Source organism: Lissotriton helveticus, chromosome 10, assembly GCF_964261635.1.
Source record: "Lissotriton helveticus chromosome 10, aLisHel1.1, whole genome shotgun sequence".
In the NCBI taxonomy this organism is placed as follows: domain Eukaryota; kingdom Metazoa; phylum Chordata; class Amphibia; order Caudata; family Salamandridae; genus Lissotriton; species Lissotriton helveticus.
The window spans coordinates 435,783,891-435,796,582 of NC_136071.1; the positions used below are offsets into that span (position 1 = coordinate 435,783,891).

Consider the following 12,692-nt stretch of genomic DNA (forward strand, 5'->3'; position numbering starts at 1 on the left):
CCAGAAAAGGAGAGTTTTGCGGTTGTGTGGGCGTGCAAGCACTTTCACATTTTTATATATGGAAAGCACTTTACGCTAGTGACTGACCATCAATCACTAGTCACCATTTTCGGAAATCCCAGAGCTAAAATGCCACCTCGAATTGAGCGCTGGGGTTTGCGGTTACAAGAGTACACATATACGATAGTGCACAAACCCGAAAAATCAGCGAATCCAGCTGATTATATGTCCAGGCACCCTCAAGCATCACAGGCGTCATGTCCATCCGTGGCTGAAGAGTACATTCATTTTGTTGTGGACCATGCCAGACCACCGGCGGTTCCCTTGGAGGCCATATGTGATGCCACTGCTCGGAATGACATTCTTCAAAGGGTGATGCGCCGATTGCAAACTAATCGATGGCGCCACGACAGTGAAGAAGAATGGTGTGACACACAAGCCCGACAAGAAATGCAGGCCTTCAAACACGTAAGCGAAGAACTATCTGCCACCTCAGAGGGGCTCCTACTGAGGGACCAACGGATCGTCATCCCGATGCAACTTCGCCAGGGAATCATCAACTTAGCCCATGAAGTTCATCGTGGAGTGGTAGCTACAAAAAGGGCACTTAGAGAGCGAGTGTGGTTCCCGCTACTCGACCAGATGGTGGAGTTCACTCTAAAGGATTGCCCTCAGTGCCAACTGGTCAATTCAGGAGATCCCCCAGCACCCCTGCACATGTCAAAGCTACCCAGTGGTGTATGGCAAGAACTGGCCATGGACTTCTATGGACGCCTTCAGTCGGGCAAATATGTCCTAGTGATAATGGACGAGTACTCCAGATTTCCATTAGCTCAATTTGTACCCCCACTGGTGCCACCAGTACCATTGCGGTGTTGGATGAAGTGTTTGCGGCCTGGGGTGTTCCTAAAGAACTCAAAACAGATAATGGGCCCCCTTTCAACGGACATGAATTGGAAGAGTTTGCAAAGCATTTAAACTTTAGACACCGCAAGATCACTCCCCTCTGGCCTCAGGCCAACGGCATGGTGGAGCGCTTTATGGCAACGTTGAAAAAGACATTCCAGCAAAGCCACCTGTGACAAAAAAGATTTACAAGTGGCTCTCAACGAGACTTTGAGGGCGTATCGTACAACACCTCATGCCACTACGGGGAAATGTCCTGCCACCCTCATGTTGGGACGACCTATCAGAAAACGTATATCCATATGGGAAGGAGCCCTGCGAACAGTGTCGCCGACAAGAACACACAAGGAGTTAGTAGTAGCTGACCGAGGGCGCAAGGACAAGATAAAGTCTTACGCTGACACTCGAAGGAGAGTCCGGTCTTCATCTTTGCAAGAAGGAGACTGCGTTTTGGTTAAGCAAGAACAGCAAAGAAAGACTGATTGCAAGTTCAGGGCTGAACCTCTTGTGATTACTCAACAAAAGGGCACAATGTTAACCGCTGAATCGGAGAACAGGAGAATTACCAGGAATGTGTTGCACTTCCAAAGATGTACTCCTACCGCCAGGGATGCCCTCCACAAAATGACTGAGAGACCGGACATAGAGGAATCTGGTAATACAGCTGCGGTACAGAGAGCAGAGATGCATGCCGAAACTGATTCTGGGACGGGTGTAGTCCTACGACCCAGGCGAGATATTCGACGACCCGTGCGGTTGATTGAAGAACTATGACCAAGTTAGAGTTTCTTTTCTATTTTGCTAACAAAGGGGGAGATGTAAGGTTGTGTGCAGTCTAGTCTATTGGTGGGTGGAGTTAGGGGGAGAGAGGAAGAGGAGGGGCAGACAAGGGGAGAGGCAGATAGAGTAGGGACAGGGATGAGAACAGAAGCAGAGAATAAAGGCTCCTGTAAAACTCACACGAGTGTCTGTCATTATTTAGAGCAGGACACTACACATTGCTCAGCCAAACACTCACTTTTATGGAAAAAGAGAGGTATTTTATTTTCTAACACTATCAGTACCAAGGAGAAATACAACATTATTATTAATATCATTATTTATTTCTTAAAAAGCACAATGAAGCACCCTGGAAAGGGTCTCTATGCACTGCTATCATTCCACAGGTTAAGAGGCAGAGACATTTGCACCATCTAAACTGCACCCTTCATGTATTGCACCACTCACAGGTACACATATACCCAGAACATGCATTTAACCTGGGTGCACTGAACAGCTCTATGTACACCATGCACTGTATTACTCATAGGCACACATGCACACAGAATATGCACCTAACTTACACGCACTGCACACGATTGCAGTATCCCTGTATTGTACCCTTCCTAGGCATGCATACACCCAGTGCAGATACGACACTCCTGCCCTGCACAGCACTTCACACCCAACCTATGCAGGACAAAGGTGAATTAAGCACACAGCAGAAGAACGTGGAATGAATAAGCCTGTAGTCCTCACTCCAGTGACATAGGTTAAAAAGGATCTGTTCTCTCCTGATGATCACTATATGGATTGCTGCCACCACTGCACTTGTGCTACTTAACTACTTGTGAATGCAAAAAGAACAATTGATGGATAGAATGCAGAACAATGTCATACATTCACCCCAGTACAGAGATCTGGGCCTAAATCCATCATTTGTTTGCTCACTTTGCCATTCCACTTTGAACCCAACCATATGCAAATCAGTCTTGACCCTGTGCCTCATGGAAACAGTCCAGCCCGAACTGCCAGGCCAGGTCCTCCCTGGACTGGAAACAAGCATCCTAGGACCGGTTTCGGGGTTTCACCTCTCATCAGCCAGGATAGTTTGACTCCAGTGGCATGGAGAGCACGCGACCCATGTCTGGGCATACCCGTCCCACTCTGGGTGACAAATGCAAAAAGAACAATTGATGGACAGAATTCAGAACAATGTCATACATTCACCCCAGTACAGAGATCTGAGCCTAATCCATTGTGGTTTTTTTGCTCACCATGCCATTCCAGTTTGAACCCAGCCATATGTAAATCAGTCTTGACCCTGTGCCTCATGGGGACAGTCCAGCCCGAACTGCCAGGCCAGGTCCTCCCTGGACTGGAAACACGCATCCTAGGATCAGTTTCGGGGTTTCACATCCTCATCAGTCAGGATAGCTTGACTCCAGTGGCATGGAGAGCACAAGACCCACGTCTGGGCATACCCGTCCCACTCGGGGTAACTAATGCAAAAAGAACCATTGATGGACAGAATGCAGAACAATGTCATACATTCACCCCATTACAGAAATCTGGGACTAATCTATTGTTTTTTTCTCACTATGCCCTTTCAGTTTGAACGCAGCTACATGCAAATCAGTCTTGACCCTGTGCCTCATGGGAACAGTCCAGCCCGAACTGCTAGGCCAGGTCCTCCCTGGACTGGAAACAAGCATCCTAGGACCGGTTTTGGGGTTTCACGCCTCATCAGCCAGGATAGCTTGACTCCAGTGGCATGGAGAGCACAGGACCCACATCTGGGCATACCCGTCCCACTCGGGGTGACAAATGCATAAAGAACAATTGATGGACAGAATGCAGCACAATGTCATACATTCATCTCCTTGTGTTTGCTTTGTTCGCCCTGAGTTGGCAGAGAATACCCAGATGTGGGTCCCTTTCTCACTTTGCTACTGAATTAAAGCTAGCCTGGCTGAAGTAGGGTGTTACCCAGAAACCGGTCCCAGGATGCTTGTTTCCGGTTCAGGGAAGACCTGGCTTGGCAGTTCGGGCTGGACTGTTCCCATGAGGCACAGTGTCAAGACTGATTTGCATATAGCTGGGTCTGAACTGAGGTGGCGAAGGGAGCTAAAGAATGATGATGGATTCAACCCAGATCTGTGACTGGGTGTGAGTGTCTGAAAAATGTCAGCGCTCCGTCCATCATTTCCTTGTGTTAACTTCTTATGAAGGCAGTAACCTTCCACCACTATGAGGGTAGCGCTTTTGCCACCACTCCTGGTCCAACAGGATCACAATTTGTGAGGCAGGCAGTGTCATGGCGCACAAGCATCATCCGTGTTTACCTATGACAATAACAATTTGTGTTAGGGATCCAGATATAAGTATTGTTGGGCATTGACAGCAGGGGAGCACATCCATTACTATGCAGAGGGCTTTTTCGTCCCAACAATCTTGCATTTTTGGGGGAGGAACTCCTTCTCTGAGTTGGGTTAACCATGCCCTGTTGTTACTTGGGAGGTATACAACTTTAGTAATAATCGTCTACCAGGACCAGCAGGGCTATTCCTCAATCAAAAGACTAGTGCATAGTATTGTAGTTGCCTTCATGTAGCATTTTATATCCCTGAAGATGTCCTGAAGTGACTCAGTAGATAGGTAGCACGCTACACAATCGGGGAGTGCTTAGTTGCAAAGGGATTCAAATTGCCGGCTGGACTTTCTGGGAAGTGGTTTGCTGTTGCACTTGAGTGACTAGGGTGGTGCTCTTTCTTGACTTAGTTTTATGTGCCTAGATATGTAATGGGACGCAGAGATGTGAGAGATATACAGCCTGAACTTTACCCTAATGTATTGTTTAGTCTGCCAGATTATGATTGACTATGCTGGACTCTATAAAAACACCCACAAGCGAGGGCGGAACAGTCGCCACTATTGACCATTGCACCGCATCCTCACATTTAGCTGCTGTGAGTGTGAGTGCCACCAATTGCATTGTGTCAACACAGCAAGACATGGTAGATAGTGTAACATGCATCACAAGCATGGCAGCCATTGTTGGTCTCCGGATTATTTCACAGTAACTTCTTGTGGAACAGCATTGTTGAAAATGATATGAAGCTGTTCCAAAACTTGTTAATGTTAATGTTAATGTAAGCCAAACTTTTAGAGCGCACGGCTACCCCAAGAGGTGTCCCGGCGCTTTAGCAAAGAGGCCCCTAGAAACAGAAAAAAAACCAAGGCAGACACACTACAGTTATCGCGGGTTACTTGGTGAAGAGCAGAGTCTTCAGCTCCTTCCTGAAAGCCAAGAGGCTGCTTGCTTTCCGAAGGGAAAGTGGGAGTTCGTTCCACAGGCAAGCTGTCACGTGTTGGAAGGAGCGACCTCCCATCCGGACACGTTTGACCACAGGCACCTCCATTTTGGCCAGTTCCGCCGACCGCAAAGACCTCCGTGGCACATAGAAAACAGTACGCTTCCTCAGATAGTGAGGGCCGATCGCATGGAGAGCTTTAAACGCCAAAGTGAGGAGTTTAAATCTAATTCTCCCAGCGATAGGCAGCCAGTGCAGCCTGGCTAAGAGCGCTGAGGCACTGGCTCTCCTGGGCAGGCCATAGATGGCTCTGGCCGCCGAATTCTGTACCATCTGCAGCCTAGATAACAGATATTTAGGTAGGCCCGCAAAGAGCGCATTTGCATAGTCAAGGCGTGATCCCACCAACGCCTGAACTACATTCCTACGGTACTGCAGTGACAGCAGGGGAAGAAATTTCCTAAGCATCTTAAGGATGCTGAAACATTTCCCTGCTAATCCCAGGATGTGAGGACGAAAAGAGAGGTCGTCATCAAACACCACTCCGAGATTTTTTACTTGAGCGGAAGGTGTCTCTGGGGGGAACATGTCCTGGGGCCACCATGTCTTCCAGCCCGGGTCTGGGGCACAGCCGAAAAAGAGCAGCTCAGACTTGTCTGAGTTGCATTTCAGGCTGTGCCGCTGAAACCACGCAAAGACTGCACTTAGACAGTCCTTGATTCTGCCGCCGTTGAAGACCTCTCCCTTCCTGCAGGTGAACAAGAGCTGGGTGTCATCAGCGTATGAGATGACCCGGGCCCCAAACGCCTCTGCTACCTCCGCTAGAGGGGCCATATATATGTTGAAAATGGTGGGGCTCAAGATAGATCCTTGAGGCACCCCCACCTCTAGCGAAGGCATTTCGGCCGAGAACGGCGGAGCCCAGATCACCTGTCGGCGGTCGGCAAGAAAGGATTGAAACCAGTCCAGCACCGTCCCTCGCAGACCAATCTCCCTGAGACTTTCTGTATTTGATGCATTTTGAAGAAGTGTCTAATTTTGAAATTACGGACAGCCATATGGAATTGAAACGAAAGTGGAATGTTGGTAATTGGGAAATATATTTTTTCACAGTGAAAAATTGGTTGGGGGTATTGGTCTGCTTTGAGCATGCAATCAAGCTCAAAGATAAAGCAGACCCTACAAAGCACAAATTGAGAGGAACTCATTTAAGTGTGAGGAAATAATTTTCAGAGGTGATCGAAAGGGTAAAGAAGGCATAGTGGAAACAGCAAAGTCATTGTTATGTTTATTCCCAATTGTTGCAGAGGACATAACAACATTTAGGGTTGAACGCCTGCATCGATCTGCAAAGTGTTAATTGTGCATTATAGGCAGGTGGACTTCCTTGGGTAAAATTGATGGCATTATGGCCATGACCGGTCGGGCTAAGTGTTAAACCAAGATTGGTATAAGGGCAGCCTACCACAAATTTGTGCTGGCCAATCAATCAAGGCATCTAAAGCGGCTATGACTTCAGGTGTTAATTACAATTTTAGAGAACGCCAATGAGGTTCGGCGCATTCAATTTTTATGAAAGACGCAAAAGGAATACATTTTTAAGAAAACAGGGAAACGCACAATTGAAGAGGAGTTAGCAGAGAAAAATTGAAATAACACAACAACGAATGTTGAGTGGGTAAAAACGAAGTTGATATTTTGAATAACTGACAAGTCTATAAAGCCTGATTGTTGAATGTGGTGGAAGGAGGTCCAGGTCCCACTAACAGAGATAGAGTATTATTTTATTTTATGATTGAACGAGCTCTTTGCAAATTTATGCCAAATTTGGGTGTAGTAGTTGAACCTTGCAGAAGGCTTTAAACAGAAGAGAATCAAATTTGACAGGCGCAAAAAACAAAAAATGTTTATTTAAAAGTGTTAATCCCCTCACCTATTTTAGAACCGTTTGTACCAAATTTTAAATTATGAAATTAGTTGGTGCCAGTGATTATGGCATCAGGGTAGTCATCATCATCATCATCAATAAACTTTATTCAGCTTTAAGGATAAAACCATAAAAGTCAAACAACTACAAAATATCATCGTACAGTACAAATTCACAGGTGTACCAAGATCCAAATAATCAAGACACAAGCAGAATACATGATATACAAAACAGATATTAGTCACAACTTTTCCTAAGTCTAATGGCATCCCGTAATAACGGAGGGTGTGTAAATCAGTATCGCTAGAGAGAATTTGTAAAAACATGAAAGCTGGTCTTACCCTCCTAAAACCCAAATGTTTTAAAATGGGGATAATAAATAGTTTTCTGGGTACAACATAAAAATTACCGAACATTAAAAAGTGCATTATGTCTTGAGGAGACTCTCCATTGCAGCCACAGGGCATGAGGCACTGACCTCTGTGAGAACCTTGGGGGTATGTCAATAAATAATGAAAGAGGTCGGGCTGAAACCTCGTCAATAGAAACCTTTCATAGGTACTTTTAAGCCATAGAAGATAAGGTTCAGTGGTAGTCACAGTTTTCAATATAACATGTATTTTCGCACACTCGGTTTACGCAACTCTTTAACCTCTCTATCATAGTGACAATGTCTTAAAAAACCCTCCTTGACCCAGGCGAGGTCCCTTTTGCAAATACCCTCTGGGTTTGTATAAAGGTCAGCTCTTCCAACCCTGGTAAGGCCAACGCTTATACACTGAAGCCAGCGGATGTGCGAGGAATGGTTGAGTGAAAGACAGTCCTGTATGATGTCTTTACTAAGTGAATTCTCCTGCTTAGACCAAATTTTAAGCCAGAAGGACAAAGGGCGGAAGGGTAGGTCATCAGCAAGGAAAGACATCCCCAATTCCTCGAGTACAAAATAGGATGGGGTACATTGCGGAACAGAGAGGATCCTTCGCAAGAATGGGTTCTCTGCGCTCTGCATGGCCCCAAGTTCAATATGACCCCATATCTAGCTACCATACCTAACCTTAGAGATACATTTTGCTTGATAAATACAGGAGGGCCCCCAATGGTTTCCTGCCAACTCTACTGGCAAAGTTAAAAACATCTGCAGAGGCTTTCATTAGGTCCCCTTTCTTGCAGTTAATTTGGGGGCACCAGCTCAGGGAGTCGTCAAAAACAACTCCCAGGTAGGAAAAGACGTTAGTTTTAGGTATTTTTCGAATGTCCTAGTTTAAAAGTTGGCTGTTTTGCCTTCACCTTACCAGGACCCACTTGCATAATATATGACTTGGAGTGGTTTACTGAGAAGTCCAACTCCTCCATAAAAGAAGCAAAGGAGTTGAGGAGAAGTTGTAAGTCCCTAGCAGTCTTTTCCAGGAGGACTGCGCCGTCCGCATATAAGAGAACCGGCAGACAACGCTTTCCTACCAGTGGAGAGCCTTCTCTAGAGAATTAATACATAGGTTAAAAAGAAAAGGAGCGAGGATGCACCCCTGGCACACCACCCTCTTTATGTTGAGTTGCCGGGACACTTTCAAATCCTTTGAATAGCGTACAACTGCCCTAAAGTCTCAATGATGATCCCTCAAAAACCAGGTGATGTTGTTATCAATACCGACGGAAGCCATCAGCTGTCATAACTTGGACCTGTTCACACAGTCGAAGGCTGAGGACAGGTCCATAAAAGCTAAGTATATTGGGCAGGCACGGGCCACCGTGTACTTGTTCAAGACAAGATACGAGTTAAGACACTGCTCCATGGTGGAATGCCTGGGGCGAAACCCATATTGGATCTCAGAAAAGAAATTACTTTCGTCTGCCCAAGATACCAAAGTATCATGCGGCTGACTACCTTCACCACAGAATCCAGGAGGGAGATGGGCCTATAGCATGAGGTGCTATCCCGGTCGCCCTTTTTGAAAATCTGGACTATGGTCGATAAAGCCCAGGCATCAGGGCTGCCAGCCCGAACCGAGGCATTGATGACAGCGGTAAGGACGGGTGCCCATGTGTCTATATGGGTGAGATAGAGATCAAGCAGGATCTCATCTGACCCCGGAGCTTTTCTCTTTGTCAGGCCCAGCATGCCCGCTCTAACCTCTAATTCTGAAAAGACGAGATCCGCCTTACCTTCCACCCTATTCTGCTTCTCACTAGGCGTGGAATCTGGCTGAAAGATACCCTCAAAATGATGAACCCAATCATCCTCCGTGATGTGGGCATCCAATAGGTGAGCACTCTCTTCTGAAAGAAATGGGCTATTAATAATAGCCCAGAACTTAGAGCTATTTCGCAGAGTGCTTGCCTCCACTAGGTCCGACCAAGCCTCATCTTTAAAGGTACTTACGGGTTGCTAACGCAGCCTTATATTCTCTACGCAAACCTTTGACCGCCACCACGTCACGGGTATTGTCACTCAGAGCCTGTCTCAACTTCCTAGAATCCTGGGAGCATGCAGAATCAAACCATCTTGGGCCTACGGTCTCCCTGCCCCCATCCGGGGCACGTAGTAACCTCTGTATGACGGATGACATGGTACTGAAAGCACCCAAGACATCTGAGGTGCCAGCCTCGCCATCGAGACAAGTGGCAAACTCCCTGCGACACTGAGTTGGGAGGGACTCGTGGAAGGACTCTGGGACCATGCACCCCCAATTTAAAACTCTTCCCTACCTAGGTCACTTTAGGAGGGGCTCCTCCCCTGCCCACCTCAGAGCGTACATATACTCGGGGCCAGCCTATAGTGATACAGATGGGATTGTGGTTACTAAATTCACTTGTCTGAATTAGGAAATCTGTGACTAAAGCAAAGAAGGGGGTAGATACTTAAGTGAAATCTATAAAAGTCTCACACCCTCTGCCACTGAAAGTAGGGGCGATGTCGGTTTTCCCAGGGGGCAACTTGTTCATGACTGATGTTAAGTCAAATTCGAGCAGAAGAGAGTTGATCTCTGTTCCTTGGGGGGTGTGCTCCATGTGCAGGCCTGATTGTCGTGCACAACCCATGGCTTCCACTCCTCCTTTTCTGATGTCCCCACACATGTGGATATTAAAGTCCTCTGTTAAGAAGATATGATGACAATTCAGGGCATTCAAGGTACAACTCCGTAATAATGTCAAATGTCAAATGTTCTTATATAGCGCCTTATCACCGAAAGGTCTCAAGGCGCTTGCTTTGGGAACCCGTCCTGGCTTTTTCCCTGTGAGATAACCCCTACTGGGCATCCCCAAGGTGAAAACCAGGCATCCTGCCGCGGGGGGCCGTAGTGGAGATTAAGCAAGCTATTGCCCAGAGTTGCAGAGTGTGAACCCGTGATTCGAGTAGGCACCGAAGCGAGAATTATCGAGTCCGTGGACATTTGGGCTCAAGACCCTGCCGCGTCGGGAATTGAACCCTGGTCCCGGGTCTGACCTCTGCTTCAGGGTCTGCCTCCTCTAACCAGTGGGCCACACTTCTCCACGTAATACTGAGCCCAACTGCGTTATGTTACCCTCACCCTCAAAAATTTCTCCTGCGTTATAAAAATTTAGCAGGAGGAGTCTGCTCTTGCCACTAGATAGTGACAACACTTGTGCATTGGGCAAGGCATAAACTACAAATACTACAATGTCGGGGACAGTCAGCAAAACAAAAGTAACAAGCCCCCCCCTTTGCCCTCCCTGACAGGGATGGAGTTGCTGGGACAAAGAGAGTTTATAGCTGTCCAGATGATATTTGCCCTCAGTAGCCCAGGATTCCTGAAGGCAAATCACATCAAATGATTTCACAAGATCCAACTACTCAGGGTTATCTCTCTTGCTTGCCAGCCCCGCAATGTTCCAAGAGAGGAACTTACACCCTCCGTTCTTACATGATACCTGTACCGGGGGAGGAAAGTACCCATGTGATGTATGGACCATAGAGTCCAACAGGCCCACACGGCGTCAATCCCAGCCTTCCAGCGTGCTCAGTGGGGCAAATCTATTTACAATGCTTACCGCTAAGGTCCCTTCCTTAAGACTCCCATAAGCCCCCTCGGGGATTTGCATGCAGACAGGGCCTGAGTAAAGATTACCGGATCTATAAAAGAAACTTAATGGGAGTGCCAAACTTGCAGAATTCCAACCCCATAATTCAAACTTGGCTACTGAACTTAAAATATGATTAACAATACGTGAGTTTCTAAAATTGACAATGATACAGTCTCCTTGCCAGGATTTTTGCGATGCCACCAACCCACTCGGTCTGTTGCACCATAAGAATTTGATTATCCACTCTAGGCCCAGGGGCGATATTAGAATTGAGCCAGTGCACCACCTTGTTCTTAAGCTGACAAAAATCTTCCATGTTATTGGATTCAAGACGCAGTACATTGGCTAACACCACAACGTAAGGGGTGGACTCAGGAGGGAGATGGACAGAGTCCGCACAGAGGGAGAAAGGTACGGCATTGGACCCATCTCGCCTGTCTGCGTGACTAAGCAAACCGCTGACGTTAACCTTCCGAGGTTGGTGGAAACGGGATGTAACAGAGTTCAAATTACTGTCCCTCCTACAGATGTTTGGACGAATGGGTGGTACGGGCCCATGCCTGGTCGTGGTTGATGTAGAGGTGGCAGCTAGCTCGAAGTTTGGCTGCTGGACAGCGGAACACCCCACCACGTTTCCTACCCCTGGGACACTACCACTGGAACTTAGAGTGTCAGTAGTGGTCGTGGTCAGAGGCATTACAGGGAGAGGACTTGTGGTCAGATAAATGCAGACCTTTGCAAGAGGTCTGTTAGGTTTCAGAGGTTCTTTTCCAAAGCAGCAAGACAATGTAAAATAGGGTCCAATTTAGTACCAGGGCTGACAACAGTGCAGCATTGAGCATATCAATGGAGATTGCGTCCAAATTAGATGTTACCAGGTGTACTAATGGGTTTGACTGGGGACCTGTTTTCTTACTGCATTTATATGGCCCTCCCACCGAAGGGTGCTTCCTCTTTGCGCCTCCTGCACTCAGGCCGTTGCCAAGAGGCTGACCTGATCCGGACCAACAGGCTGGGCCTAAAACTGTAGGAAGTACGTACTGTGGGGAAAGAGGGATAGTACCACCCACCCTAGTCGCCGAAAACTCGACCCGATCTGCCACGGGAGACTGAGGCTGCAATGAGGTGTCAGCCTGAGAGGTAGGTGGGGTGATGAGAACGGGCAGTGAACAGGAGAATGGGATAAACATCTAGTGGCTAGTTCATTCTCCTTGTCCAGGACCCCTGCTGCACGCTGGAGAAAAGCATCCATGGTGCTGCCCATAAAGGAAGGCTCTTTGCTTGTAGTTCCTGCCGCCACCCTGCGCCTGCCCATGATTGGAATGTTAGTGTGTCAGTTCTTGTAAGGGCAGCGTTAAAGGTGTCCAGATCAATACTATACACGGCACACGTAAATGTCAAGAGTTCAGGCTATCAGTTAAGTGATGATAAGACAGCCCAGGCAATACAGGCCACAAGGGAGATGCAGGAGTCCAGTCTAGAATAATCAGGTTGTATTAGGAGACCAAATCCTTAACCGGTGACCAACTGATAATCTAGCCAAATGGTTGGTACATGTAGAGGGGCGGTAACAAATTGCAGTAAAGGAAGAAAGTTAGCTCCCTACCTGGTCGTCTGCAGCTTGCATGCTGAGGGAGCCCTGCCAGGCTGATATGCGCCTCCTGGCACAAAGAATGATAGCTGGCGGCATATGTGCCGCTTGGCCCCCTGGTGGTTGTGGTCAAGGCAGTGAGACGGTGAGGCAG

General features: G+C 47.4%; 1 protein-coding gene across 2 annotated transcripts in view; it reads right to left on the bottom strand.

Moving 5' to 3' along the window:
• MSS51 (MSS51 mitochondrial translational activator) overlaps nt 1-12,692 on the bottom strand; it is a 436,315-nt gene that overhangs the window by 182,177 nt on the left and 241,446 nt on the right. The gene's annotated exons all lie outside the window — the stretch shown is intronic.